This window comes from Lissotriton helveticus, chromosome 3_1 (genome assembly GCF_964261635.1).
Source record: "Lissotriton helveticus chromosome 3_1, aLisHel1.1, whole genome shotgun sequence".
Classification (NCBI taxonomy): Eukaryota; Metazoa; Chordata; class Amphibia; order Caudata; family Salamandridae; genus Lissotriton; species Lissotriton helveticus.
Genome location: NC_136061.1, coordinates 1260423921 through 1260450677, shown reverse-complemented (window position 1 = coordinate 1260450677; position 26757 = coordinate 1260423921). Strand labels below are relative to the sequence as shown.

Sequence of the window (26757 nt, the reverse complement as noted above, 5' to 3'; positions counted from 1 at the left end):
AATCTTGATGAGGAGCAGCAAGTGGCTCCATATAGAGGTTAAAGATGGAATTTAACCCTGGGCTACTCAGCGGGTGATAGGGATCTTTTGGGACCTGGCGATGCCAAAGTGAACAAATAGAGCCTGTTGGAAAGGAAGGATGAGAAGCAGTGAAGGACATTGCCAGTAAATCCCATTTGAAATTTCAGGGTGCGTATGAGGTTGGAATGGTCAATTGTGCAGCTGAGTGGTCCATCAATATCATGAAGCAGGGGTAATCGTCATCTGTAGTCAGGAGGGTTTCATCTACAATATGTAACATAGTAGTCTCCTTGCTGCAGCATGATCTGAAGCCAATCAGCTAGTCATGCAGGAGATGATTAGCATTAATCTGATCTTGCAGTTGAGTGTAGGTTGTATTTTCAATGATCCTGCTGATGAATGGTATATCAATGATGGGCAGGTAGTTAATGTGGTCATTAGACATTTATAATGTTGAGTAGGGGTGAGAAAGAGTGTCCCCAGAAAGGGCTTTGGTGAACGACATGAGTAAGATACCATGTTCCTAAGAAGTGACTTTCAGGGACTTGAGTATGTCAGTGAGACCTGTGAGTGAAAGGGCTTTGAGGATGGCCATTGTGGGATTCTTCTGGAAGGAGTGGGCAAAAGAGAAAAAGCAGGCTTGGTTTTGTCAATGTTCTTTCAGATCTTTAGTATTTTTTCAATAAAGTAAAGCTGCACTTTTCTGTATAGCAACAAAGAGTTGGGTTTGGTGGGGTTAGATGCTTTACTATATTGTCTGTAAAACAATCTGCGTCTGTTGGTGGCTTCATTAGGTGCGTTGGTATAGTACATTAATTTAGCTGATGTGATAAGTAGTCTCTGTGTTGCAAGGAGGGATTTCAACATCACAAGTTCCTCTTGAATTATTTTTTCTTCTATTTTCTTTACTATCTGTGATGGATTGTTTATTGCCAGAAAGGTCTTTAGAATACCAAAGTGCTTAAAGCTTTGGCTTGCACTTGCATGATTTACTTGGAGCGTGGATGTCCCCCTAGTTTTCTAGAAAAGTGCTGAAGTTGTTTCGAAGAGTGTTGACGTAGGACGTGGAGTTGTTAGGATAAGAAAAGAGTTCAATGTATTAAATTATCTATGGAATAGCCTTTGAAGAATCTGAAGGTATGGTCTAGTCTTTAAGGTTGACCTTGGTTTGTGGATAGGACAGTGAAAAGGGAAGTAGGGTGGGTATGTGGTCAATCCAAATCAGAGGTGTGGGTGGAGTCCGAGATGCCTAAGATGCCATGAACAAACCTGAAAAAGTGCATGGAAATTCATGTGCAAAAAATGCTTCCTATCCTTTTGCCATTTTTTAGGTCTCACCGTAGACAGATACCACTACTTACAGTGGGATTGGGTTAGCCCATTGCTTTTCACTAGCTGCCTTTCTTGTCAGTATAATTTGCTTGCTTTTTATTTAATGGTTTACCTTCCTCTTTTTGTGCTTCTACATCTTCTGGGCTTCTTGACCATTCTTTTGATTGGATGAGTTGTATCCTTCAACTGCTTACAGTCAGTGAACTACTTTTTTATTTTTATTTTAACTCTCCATAGAAGTGCGTGTGCTTTATTGCTCTCTTACTCTCTTATGTGTGGCTTCCTTCTGAGATACCCATCCCAGCTCTTCTGTTGCTTGACATCCCCTCTCCATCTCACTTTTTTCCCATTTTTAATTTCCTCCTCCAGTTCCTCTCTAGCTCCCCTTCCATTTCTGCTGCTCTCACCACTAAGCTGTGTTGACTTTCTCAAATAACCCCATCAATTCCCCCTCCATAATTTATTTTCTTTTATGGGACGAATGAGCAGCTTCAAATTGCTACATAGCCACTATTTTACTTTGATGTGCTTTTATTCAACTTCTTTATAAGTTACAACTCCACAATCAGTGTCTGCCATCTTGAAACAATAAATTAAAAGTAAATACAAATGGGCACTGTGATATGATGCATAATTTGGCATCCCTGGTAATGCAGGCACGTGTGTACATCATCAAGCTGTGGCAACTGGTGCTTTGTTTTTTGCCAATACCACATTGGTAAACAACTTTTTTTTCTTTTTGCTGTTGTAGAACAGTATTAGCAAAACACACTGGCAACACCAAAAGGTCTGGTATAGCCATTGAAATACTGGTCATATTGGCTTTGCCAATGCTTGTTACTTTTGACTCATCTTCAAATATATATTGCTGTGTTTAGGAACAAACATACACAACCATTGTTAACTCTCCCCCCTACCACACCCATTAATTTTCTGTTCATTAATCTCTTGCAATATCCAGGCCTACTGGCCTCAGTGCTCGTCATTATAAAATTCTGAGGCATGATATCATGATCAATTTTCAAAACACATCCATATACTCACCAGTGCACTTGAATAGATTGTGACAAATGGAAAATGTGCTTCTTTTTCCAGTAGGATCTTAATGTGGGAATTGATCCCACTTGACAGCACAGAGGTTCCTTTCAAACCATCTGATTGACGCCTAGAATTGTTTTCAAAAGGGTTCTGCATGAGGATATCAGATAGCACTCTATTGTAAGGAATGCATGTTATTCCCTAGAAAATGTTACGTTAAATGTGGTAAACATTGTGAGGGATGTATTCAGTGGCTACATCACAAAACCTAAAATTACAACATTCAAAAGTTGCGTTGACATTAACTCTTCACCAGTCCTCCTCCAAGCTTGCTCAACCTTCACTCTAGTTATCAAAACTGATCAATAAAGCTAGGGCAGACCAAAACGTAGTAAATTCACTTTCAGGCCCGCACTGCTGTTCACACTTCACTACCTCAGAGTAATCACCAGAATGAACCTACCGAAATAGTGCTGTGGACCCTTTCAACAAAAACAGAAATGGTGTTGGGTGGCTGGTGTGACTCGGTTTAGCTAATGCATCAAACCCTTAGAGGACATGACCAGCTTGAGTAGATAGTGATGATCGGCTCATGGGTTCGGCAAAAAGTTAATTTTCATTATGAAAGACCAGCCCTTTGATCCACAGCAGTTTCCACCTTGGGGAAATAGCATTAGGTAAAGCCCCACTCTGTTAAATGCTCTCACACCATGCATAATGGTTAGGCTATTTCACTCACTCATCTCTGTCCCAGGGTGGTCTTCCCCACTCTCACCCTTCCTCATGATGTCACCATCACATGTTGCCCTTACAGTAATTGGGTGATACAATCTGAAGCTTCTCCTTTTGTGGATTCACCAAACCTCATTCCAAAGCAATTAGTGCCCAATTACGAGTTTGACGGTGCGGCGGTGGACCAGTCCCGCCGTTGCATCGCCATACCTACGTGTTAAATAATTACTTTCTAGTCACTGGTGGACGATTCCTTTGCTGTTCCCATGGCAGTGCCTATAAAATAGGCTCCACAATGAAAATTTCAAAGGAAGTTCTAGCAGGATGAAGCAAGATGGTGGCTGCTTAGGAGGCCGACAACAGCAATAGCGAGCCATGGCTGTTTTTTGAGCAGACAAACCCGGAAGAATTCAGAATCTAGATAATCCACTCACTCACCCGATTTTAGTTGAGCCCCCCCCTATGGGGAGTCAGCAGCGTTCCTACTACGGGGTCTGGGCGGCCTGGATCAAAGGCAGGCTTCGGATCCTACGCCTAGCCACAGTAAAGTACCTGCATCACCTGGAGTCTCGCCGGCCAGGGGGGGGCTGCGCTGGAATGGCACCGAAGTTGGCCTGAAATCCCGCTGCTTCTAAGGCGGTGGGGGCCCGTAAATTACGAGGAGAAAACACATCAGAGCTGGGATCGCCGGAGCAAGTACCGGGATGCCTGCAGCAGCCCCAAACGCCTGATCCACCAGTATCGAAGAGAGGAAGAGGCGGGGTAACAGCGAACAATCGCCCGGCCGGCCCATCGGCAGCTGAGCTCCTGCAGCGGCCGAAGGAGACACAGGCGGGAGCGGCCAGCGGGGAGAAGGGAAAGCCGAAGCAGTGCCAGGAGATGAGTCGGGAAGAGACTCAGGGCATTTCAACGCCGAGAGCGGTGGCGGGTGATTTGCACAATGGTGGGCAAAGGGAGGAGATGGCTAACCCCCTCTCTAACGAAATTGTGGATGGTAGGGAAGAGAGTGCCTCGGGTGCAGAGAATGGGGATGTCACCAAAACCTTAGAAACTGCTCTGGCCCTACCGGTCCCCCCAGTTCCCCCATACCTCAAGCACTTGTGGCAGAGCCAGACATATTGGGTAAGAAGACGGGTGCTGATGGTGTTGAATTACAGCAAGGAACTGAGACTGCTGTGCAGAAACTCAATGCAACGGCTGGAGGGACAAACTCAAACTTAGTAATAGATCTGCTAGTAAGGGAAAAAAACAGAGGAGAAGTAGATAAGTGACTGTTTCTTTTCGGTCTCGTAAGGGGCAGAGTGGTCAGAAGATGGACTAAGCACATCATCAGGGGCAAGCGACTTATATACGGATCCGGAGGATAGTGATCAGGCACATCCTATAACAGCAAAGAAAATTAACCATCGCCCGGGTACGCAAAGGCAGGAAATAAAGGATTTAAAGTGGGATTATTCATCCGCAACTCAGTTGTCTGGTTCTTTAACTGGTGTAACCCCCACAGAGGTCAGTGTGGCTCCCCCTACACTGGAGGTATTACACCAGGCTATTTTATCTCACAGTGAAGAACCACGCAAAGATAGCCGGAAAGCGCAGGCCACTATGAGGAAAATGCAAGGGCTTGTCAGGAAGCTCTCTATAGCGTGTGCTAACATAGGGGAGAGGGTGACTAACCTTGAGGCGAAAATTGTCTCTACAGAATCAGATGCGGCAAGCGCAGTGGCCCAGGTAGAAGCTCAAGGCTCTCAAATTAAGGATATCCAATGGAAGCTCGAGGAGTTCGAGAATAGACAAAGGAGAATTAACCTTAGTGTCCCTTGGGATTCCAGAGGGGCTGGAGGGGTCCGACACCAGGCTATACATAATTGAGCTATTTAAGTCCTCATTCCCCGAGCTGTTAGACTGGAACTGGGCAGTAGAAGTTCAAAGAGCACATCGTACCCCTTTTAAGCTGAGGATACAAGCAAGAGAAGGTTCTAAGTTGCGTGCGATACCTGTGTACTTTGGCAATTTTCTTCTTCGCCAGGCAATTTCTGACAAGGCAAGACCTGAGTCTAAGTGAACAAGTCGGGAGATCTCGTTCTTCGTGTGCCCAGATTTCTGCCACTCTACTGTGGAAAGGCGTTGGAGGTTAAGGCAGCTTATGAGACCTTTTCAAGAGAAAAATGTTCAGATTTATCTGATAAACCCTGCACAGCTCAAAGTGATCCATGAGGGGCAGACCCATTATTTCTCATCGGAAATAAAAGCAAAGGAGTATTTGGACGCTTGGGACAAATAAAGTAAAGAATGAGGGGATATAAAAATAAAATAAAAAATAAAAGCATTAATGGTGTATGGGTAGCCGGGGGGGAGAAGAAGGGTATTGTTATGAGAAAGCAGAACTAGACCTATGAAATAATAGGATTAGTCGGGGTATTGTAGGTCAATTTTGGATTAAGAGTAGCCATGTCGCTAATGCTGTGAACATCCTATGCACAAACCAAGGTCTGAGTGCTTCACTGGGGAGGTGGGAGAGAGCACGATGGAATGGAGGAGGGGGTAGGGAGAGGTTCAGGGGGCAAAGAAGGGGGGAGGGTTGGGAAGGTAAGGGGGTTCATGGGGTGAAATAAAATAATACTCTCCATTATTTTGCAATGTGGCTGAAGGCCTGGAACTTAAAACAGTTGAAATATGAGAATGATAAGGGATGGCACAATTTTTTAAAGGTAAATGGGGCAGCTTATGATCTGTACATTGAATGTAGGAGGCTTAAATGACTGGAGCAAGAGGCAACGATTGGGCGAATTTGTAAGGTCAAATAGTATGGATGGGGTTTGCCTACAGGAGACCCATATACCTTGGGCAAAAAGACATTTATTGAATATCAGAGGATATGAGCTATTGGCTTGTTCCTCCCAAACATCTATCATCAGGGGTGTAACTATACTGGGCAAGGGTGCCCTTGGAGGGGTAAAACGCAAAATAATAGACACCCTTGGGAGGTGGGTGGTATTGGAACTCGGGATAGGAATCACTCTGTGCACAATATATGGGTCCGACCAAGGCAACCCTGTGATTTTTGATCATCTCGAAGTAGAACTGACGACATGGACAAGGCCAATGATATTATGCGGAGATTTTAATATCTCTGTCGACCTTGTTAATAATAATACTACTTATGCAGGTCGTAAACCCAAGGTAAATCGAGCCTTGAGTTCTCTAATTACCTCTCACGGGCTGGTCGATGTTTGGGGGAACAAAGAACCCATCAAGGCAGGATTTACGTATTTCTCCTGCCCTCATAAAAAGTATACCAAGCTGGACTATTTTTTAATATCTGCATCTGAAGTAAAAAAAACATTGATTGGGAAATTGCCAAGAGCAATATCGTATCATAATCTGTTAGTCTTACAGCTTAAAATGGACTTTCTAAAGAAGAGTTATCTAAGATGGACCTTTGATAGGAAATTATTGGTTAATTTGAAATATGTAGAATATTTGAATAAATGGGTCCAAGACTATTTTGATGTGATTCGCTATAGTGCGTCCAGGAATATAGTCTGGCACTAATTTAAAGCCACCCTGGGAGGGGAAACAATTTGTTTCACCGCCACGATAAGGAAAGAGGCACAGATTGAAAATGATAAACTGCTGAGAGAGCTATCGATTGCAGAAGAACAACACACTGAAAATATAGGCCAGGGAAAAGAGGCCTCTGAGAGTCAGTTTAGGATCCTAACCATTAAATCCGAGCTGAATAAATGGTTAGCTCAGAAAGCTGCAGATGAGTATCAAACAGGGGTAAGGTATACGAGACAGGGGAATAGGCGGGTAAACTTTTAGCACTACGTATCAGGCAGGAAACTACTAGGAATATAATAACAGACATATGTGAATGTGAGGGGGATCAGGTGTATACGGAAACTGATGATATACTCAAGGTCTTTAAGGATTATTACCAAAAACTATATAAAGAAGACATGTGCACGGACGATGACACTTTGGAAGATGTGGAGAGGGGTTCCCAGCTGGACAGTCAGGCAAAAGAAGAATTTGATAAAAGATTTCTCGACAGAGGAAATCATGGAAGCCTTACAAGAAATGTCATCAAGAAAAGCAGCTGGGCCTGACAGTATTCCCCTGGAAGTTTATAAAAGTATCCAGAGAGAGATTGCCCCCCTATTGCTGGACCTATTTAATGGTATATTGTTTACAGATGAAATCCCAGAATCCTGGAAGGAAACCAATATTGTAGTGTTCCACAAAAAAGGGAAATCAAAAGATAACCCAGCGTCTTATCGTCCAATATCCCTCATTAATGCAGATACTAAAGTTTATTCAAAGGTGCTGGCGAAGCGGTTGGGAAGAATCATTGGCGGTCTGGTTTCCCCGTGGCAGCATGGGTTTATCCCAGGGCGTGGGACAACGGATCATATAAGATGGACCATTTCACTCTTTGACGCGCAGGCCGCCACGGGGGGACGGATGGCCATGATTCTTCTTGACGTGGAAAAAGCCTTTGAGCAGGTCACATGGAGGTATCTGTGGGGGATATTGGAACAAAGGGGGTTTGGCCATAAAATATTTAAGGCCAATAGGGCAATGTACTCAGAGCCAAAGGCTAGAATCCAACTAATGGGGGGCAGCTCGGACAAGATATTTATTTCTAGAGGGACACGACAGGGCTGTCCCTGTTCACCAATACTTTTTACCCTATATATCGATCCATTTATAGAAAGAATCTTAAGCTGTCATGACATTAAACCAATAGTTACCAATGGCTTTGAGACCAAGCTGTTGGCCTATGCGGATGACCTGGCCATAGTTACTCCGGATCCAGTTAGGGCGATAAGAGCAATCACAGAGATCGCAAATGAATTTGGGCGGAGGTCTGGCTATCTGCTGAACGAAAGTAAGATCCAGATAGTCTGCACTAATAATATCAAAATGAATGATTCAAGATGCAAAGAAAGTGCAATCTATCTTGGAGTCAGAATAAGCCCCGCAACGGATACAATCATCAAAGCTAATTTCGATCCGCTGATGAAGTCAATGGCAGCGGACCTAAAAAGAATAGACGCTTTGCATCTGTCTTTAATAGGGAGGGACAATGTATTAAAAATGACCATGCTCCCCAAAATGTTGTATCTGTTCAGAGCTATACCATTCATGATTGAATATTATTGAAATCAATAGAGTTAATATTTATGATTTTTATATGGCAATATGGGAAAGTCAGATGTGCCATGAAATTTGTCTCTCTCCCGCAGGAAATGGGAGGGCTCGCGATCCCGAATGTTAGGTTTTATCATTAGGCTTGTCTGTTGAGTCAGATGGCAATATTATTTGACTGTCCAAGTAGTCTAACGGCCATGATAATAAGTAGCCATTTCCTCCCTACTATATATGAGTTATTGCTTGGTAGAGAAGCCATAGGGATTCTGTTCGTAAAACAGATAGGCGGTACTATAAAAAAATAAAATGTGGTATAAGGTAATGGATAGTGCCTGGGAGGTTTGGAAGGTGATACAAAGAATTCTGGCAATCCCCAAAATAAACTACTATACCCCTTTGTGGAAGTCAAGCGTATTTCTACAACTGATACATGACAGGGTGGGTAGAATCTGGGAGCAACAAGGTGTTAGGAAATTAGGCGATATTTATGAAGGGGATCAACTGCTAGGATTCAACACTATACAGCAGAAATTTGGTATTCAGGCAAATCAATGTTTTAAGTTTGTACAAATCTTTAATGTTCTATCGGGTGTTAGGCCGCGGATCTCTCCAGGAGGTAGAATTAGCATGATTGAGTACTTAGTAGGGGGCGGAACCAAAATTAAAATGATATATGGCTCTTTATTACAGACTGTACAAGATGATCTAGAAACATTTGAGGCCTCGGGTCATTTAACTCAATGATGCTGAAGTAGACATGTACAAAGCGCTGCATTTAGCAGGGAAATTATTCCGGTCTACGAATCTAAGAGCCCAACATTATAAAACCCTTTTTAATCTTTATTTTACACCAGCCAAATTGTATGATTGGGGAAAGAGGGAGGACGATAAATGTCTAAGGTGCGGAGAAGGGCCAGCTGATCTGATACATATGTTCCATCTTTGTGAAAAATTAAGTCCAATTTTGGGAGAGATTGGGGCTTTCTGTGAGGGGCTGCTAGGAGTTAAGATCGTCCTATGCTAATGTTAATGATAGTAAGCGGAGTCTTAAGAAGGAGGAGGAAGCCCTTGTTTTTATCTGTGTGGCAGTCCTCAGGATACTTTTAGCGGCAGGTTGGAAGGATCTCTTAGCCCTGACCTTTCAAATGTGGCTGGCCAGACTATTAGGGATGCATAATATAGAATCCTCCCTATATATAAGGAGAGGCAAGAAGATGAGGGAGCTGGGACTGAGTATCTGGCCCCCTTCCAGGGTTGGAGGCATAGTGCCCAGCGCACATCTGCAACTGGGAATATGGGAGTGGGGTAGGAGGGTGGCAGACTCGGACTTTAGGGTAATTTGTCAAGTTGTATAATGAGTGTTAAAGTGTGTTGCTGTCTGAGGTAGCTTTGTGGTGTTGCCAGGGCTCCATTATTATTGGCAAGACTTAACTAACTGTTGTTTATGGTCTTTTATTCTGTTTTATCTTGCATTAGTTAACCCTTTAATTAATTAGATAATCTTTGTGACTTATGTATTCGAGGGCCTTTACATGTAATATTCTGTGTACTCCATTTTAATAGAATGAATTGCAAAGTGTGTTTATTTATGCTGTGCCGGGTGTTTAATAAAAATCTATATACATTTTTTTTTTTAAAAAGGAAGTTCCAGCAGGGCATGAACTCGAAAATCCATGCAGTGCTTTGAACTTCTGTGCATGCACACAGGGGGCACATGTTGTGCCCTCCTGCAAGCATCCACAAGGCGTGAGGCACAAGGGGGCACTGTAGGGCCCCCTTTCATCTCTGCTACTGTTTTCCATGAAATTATTGGTGGAGATGAAAGCCATAAAATGCTTGGCAGGACGGTGGCTGTCCCGCCAAGCATATAGATGCCTCTTGACTGCCGTGCCACAGCCAGGGAATGGCAGTTCCCTTGCAGACTTGGGGGTCCCACGCCGGCACGACCACTAGGATTGTAATGTGGCAGTCGCAAGACCGCCACCACTGTGCCACCAGGAGTCTGGCAGTCCTCTGCCCACCAGACTCCTAATTAGGCCCTTAGAGTCTATATATTCCATTTACATTCTTCGGAAAAGAAGGTAGTCAATTTCATGGTCACATTCATTGTCATACCAGCCACAGATGCTGCTCCTTCACACATACCCATTTTAGCATTACCTCTCCTCCTCCCATCCTACATGCCTCTTTAAAAAAGCACTGGAAAAGCCAAAAAGTGCAGCCTTGCAAAGAGCAGTAAAGGCTGTTTTGTTTTTTGTTTTTATGGTAGGACTATACCACAAAAATGACAAGAAAAAAAAGAAAATATGCTGTTCATCTAAATGCGTGTAATAAAATAAAATAAAATTTAAAAAATATTCACTGATGCTCCTATCGTACTTTTATTTTCTTAAACACGTTTCTCAGTTGCAAAAGCTCCTATCGTACTATTATTTTCTTAAACACGTTTCTCAGTTGCAAAACGCATTTATTATTATTTGATAAGGATACAAGAACACCACCTAACCAAGCACTGAAACTGTAAGCAGCTACAATGATACAATCTCTCGAAGGCAAAACCTAAAAATTGTGGATTCAAGCAGTGGTATAAAGTCTCTGACAAGGAAGAACAACCCACTTAACTAGTCGATAAAAATATACCCCCTAAAGTAACATTAAAGGGGAAGTGAACCACAAAGCCTTCACTGGCATTCTGAATGGTTTGTGGTATTATTCAATTGTAAATAAACTTCGTTATAACTATAAAGTAATAGCCCAGTGTCCAAACTTCAAGCTAATTCTGGCCTCACCCTCTTTCAGCATATTTTACCCCTTCACATGGCTCTGCTGTCCTGTTCTACAACTTCCCATCAGGGAGAGAATAGGCTTCACGGAAAGTTAGGACTTATAGAAAGCTTTTCTGAAAACGAAGGGCCATATTATCAAGAAAGGGCGATACTTTATCGCCGCTTTTATCGGCAGGAAACTGCCGCTAAAGCAGCGATAATGGGCTTGATAATATGCCCTTGTGAATTCCCATAGAAGCTCAGGTTAACATCAGAACCTGGGCTTCTATGGGGATTGACAAGGGTATATTATCAAGCCCATTATCGCCGCTTTAGCGGCAGTTTCCTGCCGATAAAAGCCCCGTAGTCTTTCACTTTAAAAGAATTTTGAAGCCCTTTCAGCTGCAAACTTACATTTGGCTTCTCTGGGTTTCATTTTATGGTCATGACTTGCAGCCATACTTTTTTGCACGGTCCTTACATGCCAGTGTACGAAAGTACCATGTGTTTTCTATCGTGTTACATATTTTTGACCTAGCAAAGCTGGATTTTATCGAAATTCTCTGTCTACAAATATGTTCGAACTTAGAAATAGTGTTTGGTTAACCTGGTAGTTAAGTCTAACCAAGAATGACAGGAGTGGGAGCTAACGTCAAAGTAATCCTATAACATTTCGGTTTCATGCCTTTTTCGGTTTTATGCTGTAGCCACTGATGACACTCCTGTCAATCTTCCTGACTCCCATTTAACTGCAGTTTTTCTATGGAATTTCCTTTTTTTTATAGATGTAGAGCTGGTATGAAGGATGTGGTGAGCATAATTTACATTTTCGTTTTGGTCAGGCAGATGTTTGTGAATATCGTTTAGCAATAAGTTCAGACATGGCCGTCCGGGCTGCTTCCCTTGCTTTTGCTGGGAAAGAAGCCCAACCAACCAAAGGAAAGTATAAATAAATAAAGTCATTTTTTTCACGATTTTCTCCCTTTTATTGGCTGATTGGGCTTCACAGTTAGCAAATGAAGAGGGTGGAGCCTGGACCATTGTGCTTCAATTGGCTGCTTCAGAGGAAGAGGCTGAAGGAGCGCCTCAGAAAATGAAGCCTTGTTCCACCTTACCTTTGAGAGGCCACTTCTGCGCCTTCGGTGCTCCTTCGCCTCACCACTGCTCGCCGCATGCCCTCAAGCAGGGGATGGAGGAGGAGATCTCACATTCTGACAAATTCGAAATGAGGCCCATTGTTCTGAATGTAGAAGGATCAATATGTGAGCATTTTCCATATAAATCCATTATTGTCTCTTACACAAAAACCCACATACATACATTCCTAACTTAAGCATTACTTCACTCAGCCACCTACTTCTACTCACCTACCATATTGGCTCGCTTTCTCTAGTCCTGCATTCAGTCAACTTGCTGCCTATTGACTCAACCACTCACACACTCAAACACTCAGTCATCCCACTCATCCCAATCATCCATCAAGTATAAACACTGGCTCTTTCAGTGTCAGTCTTTCATCCACTGTGTCATCGACATGAAGAGAGGAAAAGGAAGGGGAGGGCATTAGTGTCCGGCTTGCAGGATGAAGAGCGTGCGCAGTTGGACAAGTTGATGGGCAGTAGGGTTATGGAAATCCTTTATTACATGAGTGTAGGTGGACGTAGTCACTGATTATTGGCCTTCATTTTCTTCTCAGAATTTCCCACTCTCCATCCCCCTATATCCGAGCATAGTTTTTCCTCTACCCTTGCACTCATTCAACAAAGCATGCCTCTTCCGCCCTCTCCCTCTCACCCTCTGTCTTTCACTTTCGATTCTCAAACAGTTTTGAGGGAGACCAATGACAAGGGTTTTGTGTATACAGACATTCCTTAAATGGCTTTTTAAGTAGTAGCAGCTCAAAACCAGTGACCGAAAGGTACGACACAATATTATTATTATTATAAGTACTATTATCATTAATATTATTAATAATAATGATAATAACGATAATAATAATAACAATAATAATAATAATAATAATAATAATAATTATAATATTACTATTAATAATATTAATATGAATAATAATAGTATTAATAAAATAATAATGCAACAACTGCTGATATTATTATTATTATTATTATTATTAATAATAATAATAACACTAAATCAATAACAATACTATTATGACTAATATTATTATCATTATTATTATTCACAATGATAATAATAGTAACAGTAATAATAATGATAATAGAAATGAAAAAAAATGACTAATACTAATGATGATAATACAAATCATGATAACAAAAATAATAAAAATAATAATAATCATAATAGGTATTGTAAAAATAGTAATATTTCTGCGCCAGCTTATTTAGCCATCGTAAAGTAACAAGCTACCTTTAAAGCGTGCTAGTTTTGACAGGACCATCTCCTGGCCTCCTGGGTGTCTGCCTAGGGTAAAGCCCCCCAGATAGCGTGTAGTGAACAGAGTGAGGGTGCTTCTGAGCTTCTTTCAAGGTTGGACGGGCTCAGGGCCCCTCCTCTCATCCAGCTCTGAGAACAGCCACATACCCAGAGTCATCCGGGCCTCCCCTTGTCCTGCTGAGCCAGAACAGCTGGTGAATATCTGTACAAGTGGGTGTGCCTCTTGTGAGGTGACAGACAAGGAGAACATGTAGAGTGTAGGAGTGAAGGAGAGTGCACAGTCAGTAAGGGATTCCAATGAATGCTAAAGGCTGAACTGTAATGAATGTGGCTTCTCACCAATAAGTCACACCCAACCCCTGAACTCCCACCTGGGAGGCAAATATACCACTGCACCATGGAATAATATACACCTTTGAGCATGTAATGATTGTCTTATCACCCCTGACGCAGCAAAGACTTCAACACAGAACAAACAGCACCTTTGGAAAAGGGGTTATATTTAACAAAATGCAAAGACTCTCTCTCTTCTAGAATAAGGCTTGGGGTTTATTGCACAATGCTCTAAAAACAAAGGCTATCTCAGATACCAAATGCACAAGATTCAAATATATATAGCATATTATAATCTGAATGCATGAATAATACTGATTAATAAACATTAAATGTATGAATAATACTGATTAATAAACAAGCAGCGACTGATATAAGATAAGACACACTGGACGTCCTGCAAGAGATCGGAAAGATATATGTGTGTATATATATATATATATACATATATATATATATATATATTCACTGAAAAAAACATAGGTTTTACACCAGTTATAGTTAGCTGGAAATTTTACTTGCATAAAACCATTGAAATTCCCACGTTATAGTTAGTTTGACTCACTATAACTTGCGCGTGCAATGCACTGCTGATAACGTCACATATTACATCACTCATGACATGGTCAGTGACATCACTCATGACATCACTGATGACATCATCCAGTGAATGTGTGTCTTTTTGAAAAATAAATATTAGTGAGTAAAGTTTAAATATTTAAATATATTAATTAGTGTTTCACTTTGTGTATAAGTGGCTGCATGGGTTGGTGAGTAGGTACATGTGTATGTATATAGGTTATTAGATGTTTTTCTTAGTATCAGTATGAGTGTTTGTATGGTTTGGTGGAGGTATTACTTAGCACATAGATGAATGAATGACTGACTCTCTCTTTGTATGTGTTTTGAAGACAGCATATGTGCAGGACTGTATGGGTGGATGAGTGTGTATATGTGTGTGTTACTGAGTGAATGAGTGTCTCACTAGTTTCTTTATCAGTAACTACATATGTTTTAATCTAGTGTATGTGAATATTGATGTATATAAGTGAGTATATCTGAGAGTAAGAGATTGTAAGAGTTCCTATTTAAATTAGTATGTGCTTCTATAAGGGATTGTTTAAGAGAGGAAGTATGTGGAAGTTTTCTTTGAAGTAAGGTGGTAGTGTGTGTATAGCTGTATATGCAAATAAATGGATGTCCAATAGTTTATTTGCATGTGTGAGTATGTGTGAGAGTATCTTTTGGATGACTGTTGGTGTGTAACAGGATGTATAGGTGTATCACTACATATCATGAGTGAGTATATGTATGTGTGACTATATAGAACTGTTGATCAATGAGTGGATGTGTATATAGATGGTGGAATTATTGAATTGGTTGTTGTAACTGGTATGGGTATCTCCATTTTTTTGAAAATTTTAGTTTCTATTTTTGAATATGTGTTTCAAGGGTTACATTACAGTGAAAGGAGGTCTGTCACTTTGTCACAAGGATGGTGTCATCAGTGATGTCATGAGTGATGTCACTGACCATGTCATGAGTGATGTAATATGTGACGTCATCAGCAGTGCATTGCACGCGCAAGTTATAGTGAGTCCAACTAACTATAACGTGGGAATTTCAATGGTTTTATGCGAGTAAAACTTCCAGCTAACTATAACTGGTGTGAAACCTATGGTTTTTTCAGTGAATTTAATAGGTTTTTTAAATGCTAATTCCTAACTATAACTGGTGTGAAACCTATGGTTTTTTCAGTGAATTTCATAGGTTTTTTAAATGCTAATTCCTAACTATAACTGGTGTGAAACCTATGGTTTTTTCAGTGAATTTCAATGATTTTTTAATAGCAAATCTCTATAGGTATAAAAAGTAAAAAAATGTATAATGAATTTTATATTGTATAATTATGTAATATTTTTTTTTTTTGCCCCGGAGCGCTCCCGGGGCGCGTACCGGTGAACGCACCGGTAAGCGCAATGTTGCGGCGCACCCCAGGGCGCGTACCAGTGAGCGTCCCGTTAGCGCTATTCTCGCGAACGAAAACAACATCGTGACGTTTCGCGTAAACGCGTGATGCATCATATGACGCACTGCGTAAGCGCACCAGGAAGCACGCGAGCGCAAACGGGCACACCCCAGGGCGCGACTACGGACGCGCCCCGGAGCGCGACCCGGGGCGCGTAGCGTAAGCGTAAGCGCGTCGGGTCATGTGACCTGAAAATAAAACTTTTTATTGGTTCATTTCGCTTTCGGTTTCCTAATGATATAAGGCCAGGTCATGTGACCTAAAAACAACACTTTTCATTGGTTCAGAACAGTGTTTTTTTCTAAATGATGAAAGACCCCACCTTTTTACCTCATTCTACTTTTGTGCTTTGAGAGAAGTAGACCTGTAGTTATTTCATTAGAAAATGGCTACATTAGCTGCAGCTGCTGGAGCTTCTGGACCACCACCACCACCACCACAAGGACCACCACTACTTCTCAGTGGTGGAGATGAAGAAGAGGAGGAAGATGAGGAGGAGGAGGAGAGGAGATTCGTCCGAGAAGACAATATTACATACAAACCTAAAGAGCACATCATCTGGCAGTTTTTTTCAATCCCCAAGGACAAGAAAAAAGTAAATGCGCCTAAGGCAACCTGCTTAATATGTCATCAGGAGCTGTCAAGGGGGAATCCCAACAAAAAATACTCCTTTGGCAACCACACGATGATCAGGCATATGCGACGCAGGCATCCAAATAACTATGCAAGGGCAGAGCTCAGGGAACTGGCCAGAAACCCTGTCCAATCTTCTGCCAGCACCTCCCAAACTAATGTTCCCTCCCCATCGGGACCGGAAGTTAGGGAGATATGGTCCACCATACAACCAAAATTTTCCAATTTTAAAATGGTTTGTATTTTTTGTAGAAAAACGATATGCTATGGAGAACAAAGCATCACACGTATTAACCGTGCTTGGGTTAACCACAAGTGCCCAAGAAAACATTAATTTTTTCCGCCTTTTTTTTTGCTCCTGTTGAGCCCTTTAGAATTCCCTGTTTTTTGTTTCTCCCCTTAAAAAATACAAAAAAAATATGAAACTGTTCAGAAAAGTCAAAAAAAGTAAAAAATGTTAAAAAAAAAATAAAAAAATATAAAACAACAAAAAGAATAAAAAAACTGTTCTTTTTAGAACTACCTTTAATTTATAAAAATAAATCTATATTTTTGAAGAATCTCTCTCAATCTTTTTTTTCAAGGGTACGCGTACCGGTACGTGCACCGGGGCGCGCACCGGGGCGCGCAACCCAATTTTTTTTTTTTTTTAAATAAAGAAAGAGTGAGCATGTGGGAAGAACACAGAGACAGTAATGTTAATAGAAAAAGAGCTACAGGTAGCAACACAGAGGGATTGTTTATTACATAGTAAAAAACAAAGAAGGATCTGTTTCTGCTTTCCTGACAGACTATGGTATGGATTCCATATACCACAATACCTTCTGTAACAACATGCAAGACATCTACAGAAAAAAAGGTGTACATTGAAATTAAGACTCTGCATTGGTACCTACATGTTGGTACTTAAATCACCCACACAACACAACAACTCTATTCAGAGCTACCCTACCTATAAGCACTTTAAATTATTATTTTACTGTTTCACTGAGTTTTCCCCATTTGTGGGGGGGGGAGGTTTGTGTGGGGGATGGTGGAGTGTCTCTGTGAAGTGTGTGTGTGTGTGTCTGGGGGGGTGAGGTGTATAGGTGTGTGTAGGTGTGTGGGGTATGTGGGTGTGGGTGGGGGTGTAGGTGTGTAAGGTGTGTGTGTGGGTGTGTGGGGTGTGTGTGGGAGGTGTGTGAGTGTGGGGGGTATGTGTGTAGGATCTGTGTGTATGTGTGGGATGTGTGGGTGTGTCTGTGAGGTGTGTGTGTGTGGGGGGGGGGAGGGAGGTGTGTGTGTGGGATGTGTGAGGTGTGTCTGTGAGTTATCTGTGTGTGCGTGTGTGTGTGTTTGGGGAGGGATGAGGTGTGTGTGTGGGTATGTGGGGTGTGTGGGTGTGGGTGTGGATGTGTAAGGTGTCGGTGTGGGGGTGTGGGGTGTTTGGGTGTGGGTGGAGGTGTGCGTGTGTGAGGTATGTGGGAGTGTGTGGCTGTGGGGGTGTGGGGTTGTGTGCGTGTGGGTGTGTATGGGACGTACTTGTAGGTACCTAAAACAGCCACAGAACCCAAAAGCTCTTTTAAGAGCTACCCTATCTCTAATCACTCAAAATGATTTTTTTACACTACTATTTTCACTATTTTTCCCCAAAGTACGCTCCCCGGCACATTTTATTTCATTTACAAAGTCTGCCCCAGTGGGCGTGGCTGTATGCACAGCCTCCTGGACCTTGTAGTGCTGAAAGTCTTACTTCAGTGAGTCTGTCGCATTTTGCAAGAATTAAAATCACAATCAACATCCCTGTGGATTAGGTGCTGCATCTTGCTGCTTACTTCTGATGTCTCTCTCAACTGCTATTTTGGAAACGAACCTCCCCAAACGTAATGGCACCGGAGTGGTGTCATTACAGGTCCGCAGCGCGGCGGGCTTATTCCGCGACCCAGCACAGCCGCTTAACATAAATTCACAAAGGTTTGCCCATGAGGATTCAGCCACGAGGTAAGTCTTAAATAATCTACTTTCAGCTTTTGACACTCGTGAACAAGGGATCTTGTTTCCCGAAACGCGTCGAGTGCGTGTGTGAATAAAGACACTTTTCAACAGCATTTGTGGCCTGGATATCGTTCTTGTGAAACTGGGAACAACTGTCGTTTGAAATACTGGGGAGTGGCGATCCCGTCCTGGCCCGCCGCTGTCAGTGGCCATCAGAGCTTTCTTCGCCGATGTTAATGGTGGATATATATATATATATATATATATATATATATATATATATATATATATATATATATATATATATATATATATATATATATATTACCTACTGGCGGTCGCCAGTAGGTAGTTATAGTTAGGACCTACTTTCCATAGGAAATCCGCAACATTCTATTGGGAATAACGTTGGCGTTGATGGACAGAATTGGCTGAATTTCTCCAAGAAGATGGCCCGCCTCGCTCTGCTCCTTCCCTGAAAGTTTGGGGGGGATTCGTCAAGCGGGGGCCGAGATAAAAGGGGGGTCCCAAAACGTGTTTTCCCCATGTTAATTTCCATAGGGCGGTTGGACTCACTTTTAGCCCGAACGGCTGAATGGATTTCCACCAAAATTGGCAAAATTGTAGGGACTAGTAGCCCGATGTGCCTTTGCTATGTCTCAAGATATGTGCTCCAGTGGATTTTGAATAATTTAGGTTAAAAAAATATATATATCTATATGCGCGCACCGGTACGCGCACCGGGGTGCGTACCAGCGCGCAACGCGAGTACGCGAGCGGAAAGCTGATTGGCTCTCGGGTGTCTGTCAACATTCCAAACAGTCCGGAGCAGCCGCCATCTTGTGTCTCGGTAGGATCGAGACACAAGAGGTGGCAAAAACAAAGGGGGAAATGACCAAAAGGGGACAGGGTAGACCCCCCCTGACCCCCTAGGTTTGATAGGGCCCCGCGGCGAAAAAAATGTTTTGATTTTTTTTTTCGATTTCCGTGGGGGGAGCGCCCAGTACGTGCACTGGGGAGCGTACCGGGGAGCGTACCCTGGAGAAAAAAGAATGGCAGAGTTTTATAAAAATGTAGCATTTTTTTATAAATTGGAGGTAGTTCTAAAAAGAACTGTTTTTTTAATTCTTTTTGTTGTTTTATATTTTTTTATTGTTTTTTTTTTACATTTTTTGGCTTTTATGAACAATTTTATATTTTTTTGGTATTTTTTATGGGGACAAACAAAAAAAAAGGGAATTGTAAACGGCTTAACTGGAGCAAAAAAAAAATCAGGAAAAAAATTAAGGCTTCTTTCGGCAGATGTGGTTCTCTCCTGCACGGTTGATTAGGTTTATACTTTTCTCGCCATACGAAATTGTAGTCCTGCAATAGATACAAACAATTTTAAAATCTCCAAACTGGGTTTGGATGTTTGCGACCACCTCCCTTGCCTCTGGACCCGATGGAGTAGGTTGTTTGCTTGTTGAGGTTCTGGAAGAAGATTGGGGAAGGTTTCTGGACAGTTCTCTCACCTCTGCCGCAGAATAGTTGTTGGGATGCCTGCGTTGCATGTGGCGAATCATGGTGTAATTACCAAAAGAATACTTTTTTGTTGGGTTCCCCCTGGAAAGTTCAGTGCCACAGATCAGACAAGTCACTTTTGCCGCATTGACTTTCTTTTGGCCTCTTGGGAATTTAAAAAACTCCCACACAATGTGCTCTCTCGGTTTATAAGGGGGATTGTCTTCAGGCAGGAACCTCCTCTCCTCCTCCTCCTCCTCCTCCTCCTCCTCTTCTTCTTCACCACCAATGTGGTGTTGTGGTGGTCCTTGTGGTGGTGGTGGTGGTGGTGGTGCAGATGCTCCGGCTGCTGCTGCTACTGTAGCCATTTCTGAATGAATGGAACCAGGTCTTCCTCACTCAAAGAACAAAGTGAGAATGAGGAAAAAAGGTGGGGGCTGTCATCATTTGGAAAACAAAACTGTTCTGAACCAATGAAAAGTGTTATTTTCAGGTCACATGACCCGGGCTTTCATCATTTGGAAACCAAAAGTGTTCTGAACCAATGAAAAGTGTTATTTTCAGGTCACATGACCCGACGCGCTTACGCTACCCGCGCCCCGGGCGCACCCCGGGGCGCGCCTGGGGGCGCTTACATTGCTCGATCGTATGCGCTCGGGCGCTTCCGGGTGCGCTTACGCCGTGCGTCATAAGACGCATCACGCGGCTACGCGATACGTAACGATGTTGTTTTCGTTCGCGGCAATAGCGCTAACGGGACGCTCACTGGTACGCGCACCGGGGCACGCCGCAAGATTGCGCTTACCGGTGCGCTCACCGGTACCCGCACCGGGAGCGCTCCAGGGCAAAAAATAAAAAAAAATAAACATGAACAATATACATAAAAAAAATAGTATTACATAAATATTCAATATAGGATTCATTATAAAAAATATTATATTTCATAGCTATAGAAATTAGCTATTAAAAAACCTATGAAATTCACTGCAAAAACCATAGGTTTCACACCAGTTATAGTTAGGAATTAGCATTTAAAAAACCTATTAAATTCACTAAAAAAAAACATAAGTATCACACCAGTGATAGTTAGCTGGAAATTTTACTGACATAAAACCATTGAAATTCCCACGTTATAGTTAGTTGGACTCACTATAACTCGCGCGCCCGCAATGCACTGCTGATGATGTCACATATTACATCATTCATGACATGGTTAGTGACATCACTGATGACATCTCAAATGACATCACTGATGACACCACTGATGACATCATCCATGTGATAATACAATACACCTCCTCACACTCTAATCTAACACATGATACACCTAGTGTTAAATAGAAACTACCATTCCTGAAACCATTGACACAGTAAAACCACTTACCACATACGCACTCACTGATTTCTAGGTCTACACACACATCCACTCATTCACCCATACAATCTTTCATACATACAGTCACTCATCAATACAAGACCAACATATGCACTCATACACCTATACAGAGACTCACACACTGCCACTCATCCATGGAGTTACTCATACACCTAGTCAGTCATGTAAAGAATGAATCACACTCCCATTTCCACAACTATACAGTTATACACACAAAACCTTGCTTATTTAAACATAGACTAAAACATACTTACTGTCTTTTACAATCACTGATACAAGTACATATTGATAGATACAGTCACTTATGCAATCACAGGCTGTTAGATATAGTCATTTATATATGACAACTCACACATGCAGCAGCTTACACACAACAAACATAATGATGTACACATTCAGACAGTTTAGTCACTAACCCATGCATTCACTAAGACACATTTAATCACTCACTCATACAGTCAGTCACGCACCTACTAAATCCTTCATCCAGACACTCATACATACACTTACTCTTCAATATGTAAAACATATTTTAACTTTACAGGAACACACAGACACTGGATGATGTCATCAGTGATGTCATCAGTGATGTCAATTGAGATGTCATCAGTGATGTCATCAGAGATGTCATTTGAGATGTCATCAGTGATGTCATTTGAGATGTCATCAGTGATGTCATCAGTGATGTCACTAACCATGTCATGAATGATGTAATATGTGACATCATCAGCAGTGCATTGCGGGCGCGCGAGTTATAGTGAGTCCAACTAACTATAACGTGGGAATTTCAATGGTTTTATGTCAGTAAAATTTCCAGCTAACTATAACTGGTGTGAAACCTATGGTTTTTTCAGTGAATATATATATATATATATATATATATATATATATATATATATATATATATATATATATATATATATATATATATATATATTACCTATTGGCGGTCGCCAGTAGGTATATATAGTTAGGATTTTTTCCCTATGGGATTTTTGAAAATTCTATGTCTAATAACTTTGGCGTTTGTGGACGGAATTGGCTGAAATTTTCTGGAAAATGGAACATTTTGTTTCTGAGCAGCCCCTGGAAATTTGGGGGGGGTTCGTCCAGGGGGGGTCGAGAAAAAAGGGGGGTCCCAAAACGTGTTTTTAACATTGAGTTTTCCATAGGGCGGTTGGCCTCACTTTTAGCCCGAACGGCTGAATGGATTTGCATGAAACTTGGCAAAATTGTAGGGACTGGTAGCCCGATGTGCCTTTTCTAGGTCTCAATATATGTGCTCCAGTGGATTTTGAGAAATTAACGTTTAAAAAAAGATATATATCTGTAAGCGCGCTCTGGGCAGCGCTCCGGTCCGCGGACCTTAAGCGTACCGGAACTTCGCGTAGCTAAGCTGATTGGCTCTCCGGTGTCTGTCAACATTCTAAACAGTCCGGAGCGGCCGCCATCTTGTCTCTCGGTAGGATTGAGAGACAAGAGGAGGCCAAAACAAAGGGGGAAATAACCATAAGGGGGCATACTAGATCCTCCCTGACCCCCTAGGTTTAATGTGGAGGTTTTAAAAGGGCCCCGCGGGGCAAAAAAAACAAAAAAAAATTTTGTTTTTTTTGCGTGGGGAGCGCCCGGTCCGCGAACCGGGAAGCGTTCTGGGCAGCGTACTGCAATGAAAAATGAATGATAGACTTTTCAAATGCTGTATGTTAATTGATTGTTGGTTTTGTTGATTATTTTTTATTTTCTTTATTTTTTAAGCATTTTTTTTTATTGTGATTGTGTTTCATAATTTATTAAACTTTCTAACATTTCATTGTCAGAAATTTCATAATTATCATTGAATATACATTGTAGTCTCTGAGGGTGTAAAATGTCCTCATTTTCAAGGAGGTTATCTACTGCTTGTACACATTGCAGTAGTTCTTTGTCTAAAGTTTCATCGAAAAATTCAATATCATTTTCATCATTGATTTCTTGGCTGCTCTCTTGCAGGACAATTTGAAATTCAACTTTCTGTTCGCCTTCCATTTTGCCTGAAATTTAGATTAAAAAATATATATTAGTAGAGATAGGGCACTGTTGGGATTAATTTTGGGCAGTGTATAGTATCAGAGTGGAAGTAGGAATATAAAAAAGTGTATGTGATTTAACGTAAGTAAATTCATAATTATACAAGAGAAGCCTAACTCCATCCATAACTATAACAGAGAAGTCTATCTAAATCTATAACTACTACAGAGGGATAGTATATAACTATCAGAAAAAGTTTACCATATTAACTTATAGTGCACAATATACTTCAGTTTTAAAAATAAAAACTTACCTTTAGAAAGAAGTTGAAGGAATTAGTGAAAATCCTATTGAAATGTACACCAAGAAGTAGTAGTCAAAATGGCTGTGTTTTCTTCTCTTCCTTTATATATATTCAGGTATATAACCAATCAAATGTCAGGTAAAAAAAGTAGAAAATGAAAGTAACATTTTAATTGGTTGTCAATTCCAACACTTCAGATGTGTTTTGTGAAGTAATTTACCTCACGGTATTTAGAGAGGTCTACAGGCTAAATAGCTAAATGGAATTCCAATCAAATTTGTGAAAATGGTAGGGATTGGTATGTAGTATGAGCTAGTCTATATTTGGTGAAATTGTCTCCAGTGGCTTTTCTGTGAACTACTTTCCCACCTTTTTTGATGGTGCGCTTCCCAGGGAGCGACCCGGTACGCGAACCGTTGAGCGCCCCGGTTCGCGAACCTTAAGCGTAACGGGAGTCCACCATTTTGTGTTTCGGTCGAATTAAGATACAAGATGGAGGGCAAATAACGTTCAGAATGGGTAGAAGGGGGCACGGTAGACTTATCTTGACCCCCTAGGTTTTGTGAGGGTGGCTGAGGAGGCCCGGCCCACATGTGCGAAAAATAAAAAAAGAAAATTTTAAAATTTCGCGAGGTTAGCTCCCGGTTCGCGTACCGGGTAGCACCCCAGGGAGCGTACTTTGTTGAAAATTAGTGAAAAATGTTAGAGTAAAATAATAATTGTGAGTGATCAGATGTAGGGTAGCTCTGAGAAGAGCTTTTGGGTTTATGGTACATTTAGGTACTTATAAGTAGGTACCAATGCACATTCTTAAATTCAGAGTGAAAATTCTGTTGCCCTCATCTGAGAAGTGAACTCCATCTCCTCTGTAGATATCTTGCATGTAGTAACGCAAGTTATTGTTGTACAGGGAGCCCATTCCATGGTCTCTCATGTAAGCTGAAACAGATTTGTTTACATGCTTCCTCGACTTCTCAATTTGTGGACAAAATTGGTTTGACCACCTCCATTTCTGTCTTTGGCATATATTTGAATATACCAAGGCAGTCTGAGGAAAAAGTGCCATTAATTGCTCAAAGGTGTCCTTTAAAAGCATTTCCAGACCTACACCAGTCAAAGTGCCCAAGTCATTACCTCCACAGTGCACAATTAACAGGTCAGGTTTGGGCAAATGCATAAAGGTTTTCACCAATGGTATCAATTGGTGACATTTTAATCCTCTGTGGCCAAACCACTTAATTTCCACATCTTGTAAATTGAGGTTAGGTAAATTCCTGTTTTCAGTGTACCTTTGAGCCCAGTGAATATAACTATGTCCAACAATCCAGACAGAAAACATGGTGAGAGAAGGTTCTCCTGCAGTCAGATGAAGTGTGGCAATGAAATGGCAGTTGAAAAAATGAGAGTTTAAAATGAAAAAAACTGTGGAGTTTCTGTGTTCATGAAGCAGTAACAGTGATTGGTGGATTTTGATTGCTGAAAACAGAAAGTTAGGGTGCACGGATGAGTTATTTGAAAGATGTATTTTGAATGGTCAATAAAAAATCATTAAATGAAAGAATGCACTGGATATGCAGGTGCACTGAGAGTTCAGAGTTCAATTGCAACATTGTTGTGTGAACTTGCAAACACCAGAAGTCTTCCAAGAGGTGGTTGCCATGCAGAAAAGGCAGAAAGGGCAGAGGCGGGAAGGGTTTTCATTTGAAAAAAAGTGAGGGAAGAGTTTTGATTGGGTGACATGAGAGATATGTGTGAAGAATTACAGCATTTCTGTGCTTTTGATAGCTGCAGACTCTGGAGTGCATACCTTTTGCTCTGCTGAAGACAAATTGGTGTGTTTCTGAGACTGTTTTCAAACTCAAAGTATTTGCTAAGGTGAGAAAATATTTCTTTAATTTAGATAGAGAATAGTGTGCTTTAAGGAGAAAATTATGAATTATGTGGCGCAAATTGCTTGTAAATATGCTCCCACCTGTGCAAGGAAAATTTAGATTTTTAATGTTTGTGTTACATAGCCATGTTAAAAGTGATACAAACATGCTGCAAAGGCAATTAAAAAACGCTTTTATGTGTCTTAAGGACATTTTAAGTAATTTTCCCATGTGCAGTGTTTTGAAATTGTGATTTGAAAATCGTTTTTGGGGAAAAGGAATTGTTTTTAAATTTATGACAAGGACATAATGGTGTATGCTTCTTTATAAGGCAATTGACTGTCCCTGATGTTATTTTTCCCATTTTAATGTAAGACCTTTCTCTGTGGCGCAAATTGCTTGTAAATATGCTCCCACCTGTGCATGGCAAATTTAGATTTTAAATGTTTGTGTTACATAGCCATGTTAAAAGTGACCCAACCATGCTGGAAAGGCAATAAAAAAACACTTTCATCTGTCTTAAGGACATTTTAAGTAATTTCCCTGTGGGCAGTGTTTTCAAATTATGAATTGAAAATCGTTTTTGAGGTAAAGGAATGTTGTTAAAATTTATGTGCGCCATATGCCCCCAAATTTCTTTTTCAGGGGTGCAGCAGGGTGTTATTGAGACACCCCTACACCTTTGGAAAAATTCCTAATTTGCGATGAGCTAATTGCTAATTGCAAATTGCACCTTCTTTCATATGGGCATCCTGGCGCATGGAAATGAATGGGTAATTTGCAATTAGCAATTTGCTCATCGCAAATTTGGAATGGTAAAGAATCGCTATTTATTCCTTAAAATTCGCTATTTTGGAAATGCAAAATAGTTATATGATACATATGGCGGTTGATGTCTAACAAGATAAGAAGCTTAGGGATACATTTATGATGACTGGCGCAATGAAGTGGACATCACTTACTTCATTGGTAGAGCTTTACATGTATTATGTCCTCTGTATTCTTCATCAAGCGTAACTTTAATCTGCAATCCTGAGTAGGCCTCACCTTAAACAAACCTCTGGATAGGCCACATCTTATCGTCATCCTGAATTAATCATTTAAAATGCTAGGGACAGATTTATGATAGGTGTATGCCTCTTTTGCGCCACTTACAAAACACCGTCCATGGGGAAATGACTTAAAATGTCCTTAAGACACATGAATGTGTTTTTTTAAAGCGTTTGCAATTTTTTTGGGTCACTTTTAAC

The 26757-nt window shown here is 41.2% G+C and overlaps 1 long non-coding RNA gene across 1 annotated transcript in view; it reads right to left on the bottom strand.

Moving 5' to 3' along the window:
• Nucleotides 1-26757, bottom strand: part of LOC144824931 (uncharacterized) — a 336736-nt gene that overhangs the window by 226658 nt on the left and 83321 nt on the right. The window contains exon 3 of the long non-coding RNA XR_013609186.1: nucleotides 12161-12285. This is a non-coding gene — a long non-coding RNA (uncharacterized LOC144824931). The remainder of the gene's footprint in view (nucleotides 1-12160; nucleotides 12286-26757) is intronic.